General features: G+C 39.5%; 1 protein-coding gene across 4 annotated transcripts in view; it reads right to left on the bottom strand.

The window, feature by feature from the left end:
- ASTN2 (astrotactin 2) overlaps positions 1 to 17043 on the bottom strand; it is a 7150955-nt gene that overhangs the window by 6326346 nt on the left and 807566 nt on the right. The gene's annotated exons all lie outside the window — the stretch shown is intronic.

The following is a 17043-nucleotide window of genomic DNA, read 5'->3' as shown; positions in this document are numbered from 1 at the left end:
GTTCCACTGTGTCCGGGGCCGTCCTCACCTTCCGAGCCACCAGCTCCATGAGTGGGTCAAAAGGCGGAGACACCCAGGAGGTGGAGAGGCGAGAACCAAACGCGGCCAGGTACACCGACTCATCCTCGGAGGGATTAAGGGCAGTCCAGTTCCCCTTCTGCCTAAGGATTTCAAGGATGTCTGAAAAGGAGACATCCTCAGAGGGGGACCCTTTCGAATCCTCCAAATCGGTGACTCATTCGGGGGAGTCAACATGTTTCCTCTTACATTTTCTCTTCCGAGGGGGCTCCTCTGAATGATTAGGGGAGGCCTCAGAAGAGGAAGACACACCCAATGGGGCAACCTGGAGCGTCTGTTCTCCATGCTTGGGGTTAGGAGTGTGAACAGAGACAGACGTAGGCACCATGGGGGAAGCAGCCGAAGGAGCCAATCGTGGGTCCGACCCAGGAGTCAGTACACTCCTCATGACCTTGAAGGTGCCCCTATCGGGCAAAGAGGAAGGTCCCCGCTCCGAAGAGATGAGAACTCCTGGCACAGAGAGTGACGGCTCTGAGGCCGATTTCGGGGCCAAGCCCACCTGCGCCGAGGCATCGAGAAGGAGAAGGGTCCGATGCCACTCGCCCCCTTGGAGCAGACAAGGGAGTCTCGGTGCCTGGATCCCTCCATGGATGGAACCAATGAAGTGATCAGAGCCGAAGGAGCCAAAATGTGTGGTATCGGCTCCGACTTACCGACTGTCCGAGCCCCATCGAGCTCCGGCTCCGAGCTTAATGGAAGAGTCGGAGGAGGAATTGTAGAAGATGTAGGGATAGCCACAGTCTGTTGAGAAGGGCTAGATAACATCTGGGCAAGTGCCTGCGACTTTAGGAGTCTACTGACCACCCCCAAGAGGTCGTGATCAGAAAACCTGGAAGACCTAGAGGAATGTGACCTATGGCTCCGCTCCGATTGTAGAAATGGAGAGCTCGGAGCCAAACGAACAGACTCCAAAGAGGGAGATCGAGCGTTTTTGGCTCAGAGAAGGCTATGACACTACAACAGGAGCCGACTGAGATCTCAAAGTGTCGGTTCCAGCCGGAACAGACGAGGAGGCAGCAGCTCCACTTGGCAACTGCTCCGAACAGGGAGCCGATGGTTTGGCAGGCTTGGAGGGTTTATCCGACGAAGGCTTAGTCGGGGACCCTTCAGGCTTAAGTAAGCCCCTCAAAATAAGTTTGTTCCTATGCTCCTGCAGGACTCTCGGACTGAAGGCATGACAGACCAAACAAGAGTCCTGCAGTTGTAGGGGGCTCAAACAATACACACAAGAAGTGTGACCGTCTGTCAGAGACATCTTCTGACAGCACGAGTCACACTTCTTGAAACCTGAGACCTTAGTATCCTTAGACATAACACTAACAGGGTACCAAGGAAAAAAGAAACTAGTGCCTAACACACTACAAACACACACACACACGCACACACACACACACACACACACACACACACACACACACACACACACACACGCACACACTAGAACTAACTCTACAATATACAGTAGTAATAAGAGTAATAATACTGCTATAGAAATACAGTTAACAAGACTAGTAGAAATATAAATATAAATATATATAAGAAAAAAACTAACTCTACCCTAAAGGGTGGGGGAGAAACTCTGAAAACTACTAGCAAAGAGAGTTTCTAAATGGAATTTCTCAAGGGATCAGAAAGGGGACACTAAAGGAAAAAAATCTAACAAGAAATTAGCTAATTATATCTAAATAAACTTAGTAAAAATTTTTATACGACCTGGAGCAGGTAAAAACGCAACCTCGCAGCTGAAGCGGCAAACGAGATATGGGTATTGGACACCTAGCATTGTAGGATATAGGGAGGGCCTCGAGCCGGTAAATAGCTCTCGAGCTTTGGTATAGGCTGAGTCAGAGCCGAGGATCGGCTCCGAACCCATCCAACAAGAATGAAGGTGAGATTGATAACTTATCATATGTTTTGGGAGTTTAGTGAGTGGTCAGACTTCAAAAAATCCTTACAGAGGACTCTACCAGAAATACTGGGTTAGCAAATGGGTATAACTAAGGAAATTATTTTTTGACCTGGAATTGTGGATCTAAATTACCCAGACATAGTAAGGCCTTGTTCAGTTTAATTCAGGAAGCTGCCAAGAAGTAATTACTAGAAAATGGAAATCGGAGTCTAAACCAATTGTATTTGAAGTACTGAGTATTGTAAAAAGAAATAAAAAAAACTGGAAGTGGTATCTTTAGAAAATAGTAGGAGCAAATTACATAGCAAAATGGGAATTGTGGGAATATATGCAGAATAATGTTTTGGAGGAGGAGTGAGGTTTAAGGGAAGGGATGATTTGATTAATTTATGTAATGCTGGATTGAGGATTGTTGCAAAAAAAATGTGATGTATAATGTCTTAACTAGGAACGTGTTTAGAAACATACATTTATATAAAACAAACAAACCATATTATGTCCAAGTGCTAATTCAATACAGGTGCTAAAAATAAAAAAAAAAACTTCCTACTACAAGAGTTTGATGTGTACTAGAAGTACCCTAATAAAATGTATTCAGTGTAAGTAACCACATATAGACACTTGAAACTGCAGCTACTGTTGCCAAAGTAATTCTCACATCGTGCAGTATGTACAACGAATTGAAAAATATACACTTCTTTAAGAATATGATGAATGCACATTGCATCTTCCATCTCTTAATCAACAGTCATTACTGGTATGAGTTTCAGAGCGTGGTCACTTGACATGCTGAACAAGTCATCATTAACCCCCTTAAAGGCATAGTTGCTCAGCTATTATTTACTTCACATGTACATATGTGACAGTACATTTTACTGTTTGCCATAATTGTACCTCATATCTGTCTCTCTCCAAAAAGTACCAAAATAAGCTGTGTAATCTTTTTGCTCACTGGCTAAATAATGCATATTTCAAGAGGTACCCTTAAAGGAAGGCATACTTGTATAACTGGATCAACAGCAAATACAATACCAATAAAAATGGAAAGCATATATTTGCATGCCTGCACAGAACTACTAGCATTACCTAGTGCTATAATTTTATTTCATGCATTCAGCTTAAACAATCACGTATTATTTATTTTCTTACCTTAACGTACACCCAAATGTTTCATCTATATATGCAATGCCAAAATACATGTAGACTATGCCCCACGCCAATGTAAATATCTGGTGCTTTTAAAAGAACTTTCTTACACTTTTTCTAATTATGCCTTTAATTATATATCTTTGTAAAGATATTAAAGTGGAGAAATTCCTTTCCAATACTTTCCTTTTTAAACAGGAAACAACTGCATATATTACCTTTCAATTTTAATGACTGCATTGCACATCTTTATTTTACTCAAAGAACACATTTTCTACATCCTCTGTTTAAAATGGGCCTGATGCATTATGGCTGGGATCATAAAAAAAAAAAAAAAAATAGAAAATAAAACAAAGCAACATGGTTCACAATGGCTACTGAATTAATAAATGACTATATATCACTGAGAATTAAAAAAATCCAGCACACATTCTGTGTTTGCAGTTCATTTCGAACAATCAGTGCAACACAAGATACTATGTCAGAAAAAGTATGCTACAAACTAACAATTCTATTTTTCATTGCAGAAGTTAAATCACATTTGCAGTATTATTCATGAAATCATTTAGTCAACCTATATTTCCGTTCAAATGAAGTGTTGGTGTAATTTTTTGTGCTTCTTGTGATGGAGCTCCAAACCAAGCACTGTAAAGGAGATTTTACACATCGCTCCCTCCACTCTGTTGCAGGAAATGCAGAATTTTGTGCAGATGGTTGTCACTTGAAAGATACACTCATAATTCAAATCCAATATATTTTCTTCCATTTCTAAAGCATTTTTCGATCTTACCTTCTGACCATCAACCCTCCCATTAGCAGATTGGCACATTTTTTTTGGGTGAGGTTTGGTCAAGGTAGGCCATTATCAAGGATTTAATCAATGATTATTGTCTTTATCATCCTTTTTTCTTCTTACAGCATCCTAACATGAGCAGTCTACAAAGCAACCCAGTAATCAAATGCAGACCTCTTTGTATGAAGCTGTTACCAGGTAGCACAGCATACCTGAATGGCTTGGAAGATGCATACTTAACATGTAGAACTGCTAGACATATGTCAGCATTTAGCATAACACAAAAAATAGTTACGACATAGTCAAACACTGGTTGGCATAATGGTTAAGGTCTTCTCCTCCCAAGCAAAAGTTAGAAGATTCGATCATGACCACCAGCCAATGCCTGTTTGAAGTTTGCATGTTCTCCCTTTGTCTCAGTGGGGATCCTCACACCTACAAAAAACATGCTGAGTGTTTCGATCTCAAAAACACATCTAAGACTGGAGCTGTGGCCAGTAGCACACATTAAAATGGTTCTTTAAAGGGTGAAGAGTTGTACAGACCAACAACCTTGGGCATCAACTTTGTTGGGCATTATCCTCAAAACAGGAAAGCATGGATCACAGAATGCATGCTGTCAGGGCTAGCCATTTGTCAGTGTAAAAATATGGTTCTAGATTATCTGGTTATGTTGACTAATGTCACCAGAATGGGCATGGGTATTTGCTGGTGTTAAGTGGGCTGAGGACCTGTCCTACTCCTACCTACACCAGGAACATATGGGAAAAGTGGGAGATGTGTATATGCCTCTAATGGCCAGACTGTGCCAACAAAGCCAAACAGCCTGGGTTAATAAGCTACTTGCAGGCTGGTGCCGATTTGCCTAGCTGGGGTTACTGGCAATAATTTTGTTGAGTGAAATTAGACATAAAACCAACCAACCTGCTAAACATGAATTAAAAACTGCGTACTCAATGGAGGTTCACTGACAGGATAAGGCTTGGAAGTGGATGACATGTTGGGTACAGGAAGGCTGGACACACGATGTATCCATGAGACAAGGTGCAATAGTCTCTAGGCTTAGGATCCAGAGTCTACCACTCAGGAGGAAGGCTAGAAATGGTGTGGGAATTTGATCAATAGGCTTCAGAATTTAGTGAGGGATGTCATCAGAATTATCATAGGGTCATAGAAGTTTACTAGGCTATCGACCCACAGGTCATTTCAAGCCTAGCCATTTCATTCCAATGAAATGTAATAGAAATGCTAGTCAATACCCAAGATTGCATTTAGTAAAGACTGCACATGTCCAGTAGGGTTGTTAGTGCTAACCCTGTAAGAATTTACAGTGCACATCCACTTGTCCAGTTTCCTCTTGAACAGTGTCATAAAGGTGCCCTGTTTCACATGAATTGGCAGCCTATTCCAAAGGTGTGACAGTTGTTGGGAGATAAATCTGTCCCTCCAGCATGTCCTATTTAAGTTGCAGGCCATATTTAGGGCCCTTGAATGGGTAGTCTTGTCCAGTTTGATTTACAGATATGCAGCAAGTTCATTAGGTTTTGGTCTGAGATTGTTCTGTAGACCAGACACAAGTCTCTCCATAAGAAATCTATACGATACAGAGTATAGTGGCAGGGACTTTAGTCAGTCTGTGTAAGGCACATGCTGGAGTCCCTTCATATTCTTTGTTAGAAACCTATGAGGTCTCTTCAATTGCTGCAGGTGCTTTGTATGGTATATGTCGAACATGGCGTTATAATCAATTATGGGCCAGATTAGCACCAAATATTGGAGGATTATAACCTCTTTTGCTCTTGAGGCAATGTCTTTGCTAATAAAGTGTGCTAGATAGAAAGCCTCCATTACTACAGTAGACACAGTGGTCAAAGTTAAGGTTGCAGGCAACTTGTGATCCCAGGTCCCTCACACTTTGTGGGTACTAAGGGTATTGGTGCTGATCCAATAGTGTCAATGGACATTGTTTGTGCTGAGGGGAATGATGATGCATTTCTTTGCATTCAGTTTGAGACCATGACTGACACCAAATGTTGGTCTGAATAAGACCATTCTTCAAGTAGACTGACATTTGGAAATTCAATAATTGCACCCAGTTTGCAGTAGTCTGCAAAATTTGTCAGCCACAACCCCTTAGTTGTAACCTGAACTTCTGAGAAGTATATACCAAATAGCAGGGGGGCTCAGCACTGACCCATCTGTGACCCTGCTGGTAACAGGTCTGTTAGTTGATATGGAGTCAACCACTTTGATGTGTCTGCTTTGTGAGCCAGTTGGCAACCCATCTTACAACATAGGGGGGTTACATTTAGTTTGCTAAGCTTATCAGTAATGCTTGAGTGTGGGAATGTGTCAAAAGCCTTTGCTAAGTCAAGATATGCTGTATGCACATATTTGCCCCTGTCAATGGCTCTGATCACATTTTCAAAGAAATCCACCAGATTTAACAGCCAGGATCTGCCCCTGAAGAAGCCGAATTAAGTATGATCCAGGGTTTGGCTGTCGCCTATGTCTTTATTTGTGAGGTCCATGATGATAGGTTCCACGGCCTTATAGATGAGGCTGGTCAGGCTTATGGGTCTGTAATTCCCTGGTCTGGTCTTAGGCCACCTTTGTGGATGGGAATAACTGTTGTTCTCCATTCCACAGTAACAAAGTCTGTGGTTAGACTATGACCCATGACAGTCAGACTCCACTATAATCAGAGGGCAGTATTCATAATCTCAGCCTATGCCCCTCAGCAGGGACATGACAGTGAAGAAAAACAGTGCATTCATGCATCAGTAGCAAGACCTATTAGATAAACCACGACAACATGAATTGGTGTTGATAATGGGTGACCTGAATGCACATACTGTGACAGACAGATCAGGATATGATGACCACCTAGTTGGGTCAACAGGAATAGATAAGGAAAGGCCATTTTAGACTACTGTCTGGCAAATGGCTTGATGGCAGCCAACACATAGTTCAAAAGGACATTGATCAGATATAAAAGTGGCCAACATTTAACTCAGGTCAAGTTCCTCCTAGTAAGGAATGGGTACTGGGGTATAATCAGTAATTGCAAAGACATCGCCAGTGAAACAGTTGGCCCTCACCATAAACCACTGGTTGCCACAATCAGCTGCAAGCAGTAGGTTTGAGAAGACTCCAAGATCAACACACACACTAGGCTGAAGACCTGGAAGTTGACTGGAGAGAGAGCACAACAGTTCAAGGAATTACTCTGGGCTCTAGCACCTCAAGAAGAAAAGGAAATAGCAGTAGTTGAAAAAAAATGGCAACACCTCAAAACAGCACGTGTAAGTGTTACAAAGCAACTATGTGCCTGAGTCAGGTATGGAAATAAGGTGCATAAGGAAAGCTGGTGGTGGAATGCAGAAATCCAGGAAGTCATCAAAAGACAGGATGAGTACAAGAAAAAGTGGGAGATAGGAAAGGCAAACTAGGCTAGGAAGGAATACTGGTTGGTTAAACAACAGGCTAAGAAAAGAGTTGCAATAGCAAAGAACAAAGCATCACAAGCACTCTACCAGCTTCTGGAAAGTGACTCAATAAATGGCACAAAGGAATTATGTCAAGTTGTAAGGCAAAGACAGAAAAGTAGAGAGATAGTCATACACCTTTCATAAAGGATACCAGCAAAAACCTACTCACCAGGCCAAAGGAGTCCTTCCAGCAGTTTCTGATTGAAGAAAATCCCACAGAAGCTGAAATGCATAGTGAGAGAAGAGGAGGACACCACTCTAGAAAAAGTAAGAACAGCACTATGGAAACGGAAGTCAGGGAAAGCAGCAGGCTCAGATGAGGTCATAGCAGATATGAAAGATGTTGGGCGAGTTAGGAAGAAATGGCTCGTCATGGTACACGCAGCAATATGGAGAGAAAGATTAATTCCCAGATGAATAGAAATAAGCATAGTCATGGCAGCATTCAAGATCAAAGGGGACATTCACAATTGTGGGCAACAGAAAGGAATCCAACTTCTATCACACTGTATGAAAGTTTTGGAGAGGGTGATTGATAAATAAGCAGAGTTGTAAAAATTAAGATGAGAAATGAGCAGTTCAGATTCAGATCAGTACGCAGCACAACTACCCCAATGTTTGCAGTGAGTCAGATACTTGAGAAGAAGCTAGAGATGAAGAAGAGAGTCCAACTGGGCATTCCTAGACTTGGAGAAAGCACAAGACAAGGTCCCAAGTAAGCAAATCTGGGCAGTCCTGTGCTGGTTTGAAGTCCCAGAAACATTAGGACAATTAGTGCAAGCTATGTACAAAGACCCAGTGACTCCAGTACTGACAGCATTCGGTCTCACAGAGAAGTTCCCAGTGGAAGCTGGTGTGCATCAATGTTCGGCTAGGAGCCCATTGCTGTTCATACTGGTGCTGGATTACAATAGCAAACAGGTTGCTGCGAACAGATCAACAAAGACGCTGTAGGCAGATGGTATAGCATTATAGGCAGTGCAAGACAGACAGCTGTAATGGCAGCAAAGGGGGGAAAATCAGAAGAAGCCTAAAATTGAGACAAAAAGGAAAACTGTGGAAGAGGTTAGCAGCTTCAAGTATCTGGGGGGGGGGGGGGTTGAGGAAAAGAAGTCTGAATGATAAAGTTAAAAGCTAGACTCAGAGGGGGTGACTCCAAATGGCACAGAATATCAGGGGTAGTACATGAAAGAATGCCAAAGAAACATAAAATTAGGGTGCACAAAACAGAGGAGCATCCAGTACTACTTTAGAAACCTGGGCAGTAAAGTCAGAGCAATTCAAAAAGTTTGAGGTGATGGAATGAAGTGCCTGAGAAGGGTGATAGGATGCACACTGTGGAACAGACTAAGAAATGAGAACTTAAGAGGAGAAGCCAAAGTAGCTCCAACTGCAGAAAGGTCAAAGTGAACAGGTTGCACATATACAGGAAAGCATAAGACAACCTGAAGATGATTTGGGGCAGACAGAAAAAAAGCAGGGGGACACGAGGGCATCCAACAAAATGGTGGATGGATTGTGTGAAAGAAGACCTGTGGCACTGAAGCATGAGTGTTGAAGAAAGTAGGAGTGTGGCACTGAAAAGGGGTAGATGGTGACAGGACACCCCAACCTTACAGAAAATGGGGGAAAAGTGAGCTGCTGATGATGTCATAGTCATGAATTACAACAAAATACATTGGAAATGATTGACTGGGGGAGCTGCACTTTATAAAAATAGTGTTATTAGTGTGGCAGACAATCTATTTCTACAGAAAAAAAAAATATATATATATATTTATTCTCTTTTGATACACAGCAGTATTAACACAATGCTAGTTACAAAATAAGACCGTGTTTAACAAAAGTTTTTATAATTTTATGTCCATGCTTGTAAAGGAAAAGGATATTGATTGTATGAAATCAAACGGATCGTGATTACATTCTCAATACAAATGTATTTTTGAAGTATTAACATGGAAGAGCATCGGTCTACGTAAATGGGCCACTGCCTTCCTTACTGTACAGTTGAAGAAGCTACGTGATACAAGTGTAAAACTCAGCACAACCAAATCTGATTGTGCGGCACAATATGCAGACACAGTACCATACATTTGTTTTTCTTTTCAAAGAAATAAGATCAGACTAACTGTTAAGTGGGTTTTCTCTGTGAATTAGCATTCCTAGATGAAACATTATGTTCTAGCACAAAATGGGAAGCAGCTGCTCTCTATTCAGTATAAGCAGATGTGCTTAGTGTTACTATTCTGGGAATACGAAGGGAGAAGGTTAAAGAAGCCTGCCGTTTTTTTTTTTTTGTCTTGCTGTGCTTCTCTACAATCACAAGGATTATTGCAAATTACTGGGACCTTCTTTTGCTATGAATTTTGTGAAGCAACAGCAACAAAAATGACAAAACTGGAAAGAAGCCCAAAGCACACCATGAACAAGTCTGGAGGTATAACAGGGAGTTAAGTTTATGAGCAAATAAGTGCTAACAAGCTTCCGTGCTTTTGACACTTTCTTTCCAAATACATACCGAGTGAATCTGCATACCTCCCAACTGTCAAATAATTTGTACAATATCCACCTTTTTGCCTCATAATTTCATTCAGTTCTTAAAACATGTGGTTTTCTGGCAAATCATGGATGACTTAAGTCACAAAATAATGACAGACATTCAAGTTTAGGTTCATAGATTAGTACTAGGCTAATTCCCTTGTGGGCCATTTTAAGCCTAGCCAGTTACCCCATGTTAGAATCAAACCCTGCACCTTGTGTCTGCAAGGTAAACACCTTAACCATTATGCCAACCTCTGAAATGCATGCTAATGCAAAACCTGCTATTTTATCAACTTTCTATGCTTTTAAAAACAATATTTAAAATCTATCCCTGATTTCGGGTCTCTGCCACCCCCCCCCCCACACACCCTATTTTTGGCTTTGTCCAGAATTCATGCACTAAGAGGTTGAGAGGTACATGTCTCTGACAAAGTCAGTTAATCTCCAAAGTGTATATGGGCTGTGCCTATCAGAGTTACTTAACTAAAAATATTTGTGACCTTCCTTACACACCTATACCTGTAATGGGGATACACTGCCTGCAGAATCCTCTTAAAGCAGATAAAGACATTTTATTGCTGGAATCTTATTTTGAATCATATAATAAATTAAGAAATGCTGATGCATATGTTCTTCAAAAATAATTCAATGGATCTCTACACAAATTAAAAATGATAATCAATATTCAAATATTCTTTTTTTCTCATTACTGAGGAAAAATTATAAGGGGGATAAATAAAGTAAAACTATTGCTATTAAAAACTTTGTACTTTATTAATACGGTAGCATGTCCAAAATGCATTTTAAAAGGACAACAGGAATGGGGGGGCATTATAAGTATTTGAAAAAAAAGTAAGTAGCCAGGAACAGAAAAATAGTTCAAGGGTAAAACAGTAACTGCACATCAAAAGTATCACTGGAACAGTTTTGTTTGATTATAACTTGCGTTTACAGATCTTTGCTAGATTATTTCCCACTGTAGAGCAACTATGAAAAGCTAAAGAGTTAACCATATAAAATGGCAATTCTTCTTATTCACAGGTTATATTTCATTGTAAATTGTAACTGGTGGATCTTTCAGATTCTATAAACATTGTATATAATGTTCATACTACAGTTTACGTGTCTGATTCTTTTTCTCTCCCAAGCAGAAAGAATATGTCCATAATAAAAATAAATATAGGATTAAATACACATGTTTGAGAGCATCAAAACAGGAGATAAAAATAAAGATCAATAAATGAAACAAACAGGTAAAATGGCATCTTGAGCAGATCTAGCAGATAGTAAACAAGAAAAGGTCAATGCAGTGATGTACGTTATGCAGTATTTACCCAAGACTGATGCATTTAGCAAACAAAGAAGGGTTAACTTCCTACAGCTGCTAGAAGTCAGCATATAACAATACTCAGATTTTCCCTTTTGCTATGTTTAAAATAGTCTTTCCTTAATGTCACCCTCTACAACACTTTTTTTTCACAAAAAAGAAAAAAATAATACAACTACTGTAAAGCATGTCTACTATATCAATGATGGAACCAGTGGATAAATTTCATTTTTTCAAGTAATGCTTTTATATGGAATAAATCTATTAGCCTTCATCAAAATATTAACACTGAAAGGAAGGTAATCAAATCCAGAGTCAGACATCTAAAAATAAGAGATTGTCAAATTATATTAAACACAGATACAGACTTTTTTCACATTTTCTTACAGAAGACGGACCATCATATATAACAAAATCCTATACCCCAAACATACCCATAAATCTAAACAGCATTAGCCTTTGCATAAAACCCTAAGCTTAACTCTGACCTTATACCTAACACTAATGAATTTAACCCTTGCTGTATCACTAACCCTAATTCCAAACTTATTCTTAAATGTCACCTTACTCAAATCGATCATCTAACTCCATTCCTGTCTCAAAGTAAAAGCCTAAACTTACTGACTTCAGAAAATATTATGAAAAGACAAGCAACTGATATTTCATTCAATGATCAAGCCTAATTATCTAGCTGGCATATATTTTATTAAAACTGTCCTTGAGAAAATGTTTTATTCCTGCTGAAACACCCCATACAATAAAATTCCAAATCATATGTAAAACTATAATAAATAATAATTGTATAATTTTAAACATTAGATTATTAATGTTCTTTGAACAACATGTAATTAAATATTTTTCATGAGGCAGCTGATGACAGTCCGGAATACTTCATAAAAAGTGTTATTCAACATTCAACTTCACTTTGATGAATGGAGCACACATAATGAAATAACTCCTGTTTCATGTAACTTTTCTCTCAATGCTGATGATTGGATGGGAAATAGGAAATTCACCCCGGGATCACCTCTGTGGCTCTGCTCGACAGTGGCACAGGAAAATAATTTTCTTGAGTGGTAAAAGCCAGGGTACCTTTTTGGCTGGGCTTGTATAGGCCCCAGGGCCGATAGCCTAGTACCTACCTATGAACCTATAAAGTCAAATCATCATAAAGCTGCATTGCAAGAATCAGACACAATGTGGCATAACGTAAACAGTGAAACATGGTACTTTAGTGCAGATCAGATGCCCGCAGCTTTATGCACAAAGTTGCATCACTGTACCCACTTACACGCTACTAAAAATGTTCTAGCTCCCACAATACACAGAACTGATAAAGAAATGACAAATTGTAATGCAAACCTAACTACCTTCTTCTCTGCAAGGCAGTACAGCTACAAAGTTGACTGATTTCATTAATGGAAAACGGGGAGGCACGCTGTGACACTGGGAGGTTTGGTCAATGGTGGAGTGTGCTAAACACAGGAAATGTAACCACGATTTATTCAGAGCAGTGCTCTCAGGCAAAGGATGCATCCAGTCTTTCAGTGCTGGTATATATGCACAAGTATCGGCAAAGAAATGTCAGGATTTTATAATGTATTTTAATGATAGATTATATTAAATAAGAAGTTTTCTAATACTAACTGGTTTAATGAAAACAAATTCATGTCTCAAATTTTAGATTTGTCCATCTTAATCCCTCCAAAAACTGATGACTTTTGGAGAAAAGGTGATGGATTAAAAATAAAAAATGACAGTAATTAAAATGTATAGACTTTTTACTTCACAAAATATATATTAACATGCCATATTTATTTTATTTATTTTACATTTGTTGACCAGGATAGTCCGACTGGATTCATGTCCATTTTCAGCGGAGGCCAGGGGAGAAAAGCTCCAAGATAAACAGTTAAGATTACAGATACAATATATAGAGTGGCTACATACTTAAGTTATACAAATTCCAAGGTTAGAAATCATCCTGGGTTTAAGTCCAGATTAAGGAACACAACTAAGCTAAACTATAGTTATTAACTCATAGTAGAGGAGAGTTAGTCTGGTTTGATACATTGACGTAGTTAGTTTAGTGTCAAATATTGTTCGAGTCTCATCTTAAATTGACTCAGGGTGGTAAGTAAAGTAATATCAGCTGGGAGTGAGTTCCAGGATCTACCTGCAGAGGTGGCGAAGAGAGAATCACTGGCTGAGTTATTGGTTTTGATAGTCTGAACTAGCAGTCTGTTAGAAGATCAAAGAGGTCTGGGATTGTTATAGGGGGTGATGATGTTTAGCGCAGGAGTATTGTCCAGATTGTAAAGGATGTTATATGCCATAATCAATTTGTTATACTGGATCAAGCTGGGCAGTTCTAGCCACCCAAGCTGGTTTAGATAGATACAGTGGTGTGTCCTATAAGGCAGACCAGTGGGAAATTTGGCAATGTGGTTGTAGCAGATAGAGAGTTTGTTGAGAACAGACTTGTTTAAATTAGAGAGTAAAAGGGATGTGTACAGAACAGCTGAAAGTAGGCAAGAGTGAGCTATGGCAATTCTAGCAGGTGGGGTTAAGGCGGCTTATATCCTGTAAAGTGACCCTAGTTTTTTTATTGATGGTTTTGATGGTTTGATTAACATGCAGGTCAAATTTAAGATCATCTATGATGACACCTAGTAGTTTTGTAGAGGTGTCTGGGGAGATTATAGTGCTATTATTGGATTTTATGGCAAAGGTAAATGCAGTAGACCTATGAGTTGGTGAGAAAAGTAAAAGTTTTGTTTTTTTAGGATTTAAGATCAGACGATGACCAGATAGCCAGTTTTCTATTATGTTGAAGGTGTTCTGGGTAGCTGACCATAGTTCTGAGATGTGGCCGAGCACATCAGGGTTGAGTCGTCAGCGTATTGGATACAGCCGACTTTTGGGCCAACAGTATAAAGGTCATTGATGAAAATGGAGAACAGATGGGGCCCTAGTATAGAAACCTGGGGTACACCAAGGGATTTGGGTAGGAGGTTAGATGGTTTGTTTTGCCAAAGGATAGCCTGCTGTCTGCCACTCAGATAAGATTGGAACCATTGAAGGGCTTTAGTATCTAGACAGAACATTTCCAGGGTGTGGATTAGAAGTTTGTGATCAACCATATCAAACATATTGGAGAGATTCAAGAAGAGGGCAGAGAATATGCTATTGTTGCAATTATGGTTTATGGTGTTGGTGGAGGGTAGGAGGGCTGAAGTAGTGCTGTGGTGTGGCCGGAAGTCGTGCTGGGAGTCTGCCATAAGGTTATTCTGAATTAGGTAGTGCAGCAGTTGTCTATGAATACATTTTTTCATAATCTTTGCAAGTGGAGATAATACAGCTATTGGCTATAGTTAAATAGTTCAGTAGAGCTACCTCCTTTGAGAAGTGGGATTACATTGGATATTTCCAGATGGTGGGGAGTTTGGCTTCTACTATGGTTTGATTGATTAATATAGAGATGGGGTAAAGCAATGGCATCAGCTGCTTTTTGTAGATACTCTGCAGGCATTAGATCAGCAGAGACAGTAGCTGGTTTTAATTTTTTGATCAAGGTATGGATAAGTGAAGTGGCAACTGGTTGGAATCTGAATAAGAGTTGGTTTCTAGGGGTGGTGTCCTCAGGGCCATGGGACCTTGGAGGAAGTTGGCTAGCTAGGGTTTGGATAGCCTCTGTAAAGAATTGGTTAAAACTGTCTGAGACTTCCTTTTATCAATGGTGGCTGCAGGGGTTGGGGTGGAAGTTCGTCCAGGATGTGATAGCTTATTTACACCTGCCCAAAACATCTGAGGGTTGTTTCGATTAATTTGCTGTAGATTATACTAGTAGTATTTTTTTTTGTCTTGTAAAATGGATTTTTTAGTCTCATTTCTTGATTGCCTATATTTAATGTGATCTTGGGGGGTCTTTTGTGGTACGCCATAATGCCCATGCTTTGTTTCTAAGGGTGATTTTTAGTTTGTACTCTTTGGAAAGCCATGGGGCAGTTTTTGCCTTTATTCTTATTGAGCAAACAGGTGCATGAGAGTCAAGGATTTGTTGTTGAAGTATACAACTGCTTCCTCTAAGGGGAGGTGCTTTAGAACTGACCATTGACATTTACATGAGTTTAGTTCCTGTTGGAAATTGGCAAGGTTAAAGTTCTTTTTGTTTCTTACCATTCTGAGTATGGGTTAGTAGGGGTTGATGGCTTTATGCTTAATTACATAGGTAAGAAGGTGATCACTTAAGTCATCAGGGAGGGTCCTAGAGGTGTACAGTTGGGGGTGAGTATAAGTATCCAATCAAATATGCTTTCTTTATGGTTAGGTTTTCCTATCATTATTATTCTTAGATTATTCTTTTATTTTCTCAGTTCAGTAGCAGTAATATTTTAAAAGTCTCCCAGATTGTTTTGAGATTAATTCCTGATTGGTTGAGAGCCATGAACAAATTCTTGACAGTGTCTGGCAGTAAATTAACAGGTAATTTTAATGCATTCTTCCCCTAAAATACAGCATAAATAATGATAAAGCTCAGACCGCACATTACCTCCCTGACATACTACAATGTGATTAGCTCTAGCCATTTTGGTCAAACCTTGGAGGTAGAATTGCCAACTGCTGCAAACCCTAAAATATTACAATATTTGCTAAGTTTAGCGATACCGGTCAGATACTGTCTCTTGAAAAGGGAAACTGGGGAAGGCTTGATATGAAAAAATATGTAGGTGGTGTTTTTTATTTTGAAGTCTCCATTGATAAGCAAATCATTTTCAGCTACCAGGATGGTGACTGATTAATATCTACAGGTGGCACACAGCAGTTTTGGGCCCCACATATGCATTTGATCCCCATTCCCTCAGACAAGAGAGGTGACCTGACAGACTAATGTCATTCCTTCCATCCTTAGCCTGCTGCTGCGAGTACCAGAGCTGTGACTTGGGCTGCCTTAGTCATGCTGCTGAGACTTTCATACTTCTGTGCCAGTGGAGTCAGCACATGATTTTATGAATGCATGTATTCAATATACTTTAATGGATTAAAATGTGACTGCAGTGTATTTTAGATAAATTAAGACCTTAAGCAAAGGTGTATTTGTGTTCTTATTAAATAAATAGGTCATATTATAGCAGAACAAGTGAGACAAGCCTTTGAAAACTTAGTATGAAAAATGTTTTAATTCTAACTACACAGTCTGTTTTATGCACATAGAGGTAGCAGTACTGATATTTCTTGCATGATTATGCACTGGTAAATACATTACCAGACAACAAAAAAGTAATTTACAATTATAACACTTCTTTTTTAAAAATCTGCACATTTCAATTTCATAGAACACATTTAAGAAAAAAAATACAAGCAAATAAACTGTGCTAGAAGGCTGCTTTCCTGAAATTATATAACCCACCCAGTTGGCATTCAGGAAGAAACAAGCCAATGAGCTTTAGAAATGTTAGCAGATTGATCATGCAAAAAATTGTTCCAAAGCATAGCATAATGATATATTATTATAAAAAATAATTATTGTATCACAAATGTTTTCAGAGTAGAAAAATGGAAATGCCATGAAACAAAATACAAGACTAGTTATGGCTTTCAATAGTCAAAGATTTAAAGACAAACCAAGGATAAACTGACTATTCTGAGAACACTATGCTTTGCCAGAGAACAGACTATTAAATGATATGTATCACAACAAAATGGAAACATGAATTTTGCAAAAGACCACACACATGTTGACATCCATCCACAACCC

This window comes from Protopterus annectens, chromosome 16.part0 (assembly GCF_019279795.1).
Source record: "Protopterus annectens isolate FY-2018-M chromosome 16.part0, PAN1.0, whole genome shotgun sequence".
NCBI classification, from domain to species: domain Eukaryota; kingdom Metazoa; phylum Chordata; order Ceratodontiformes; family Protopteridae; genus Protopterus; species Protopterus annectens.
The sequence above is the reverse complement of the archived record's forward strand: the minus strand, read 5'-3'. Positions and strand labels throughout refer to the sequence as shown.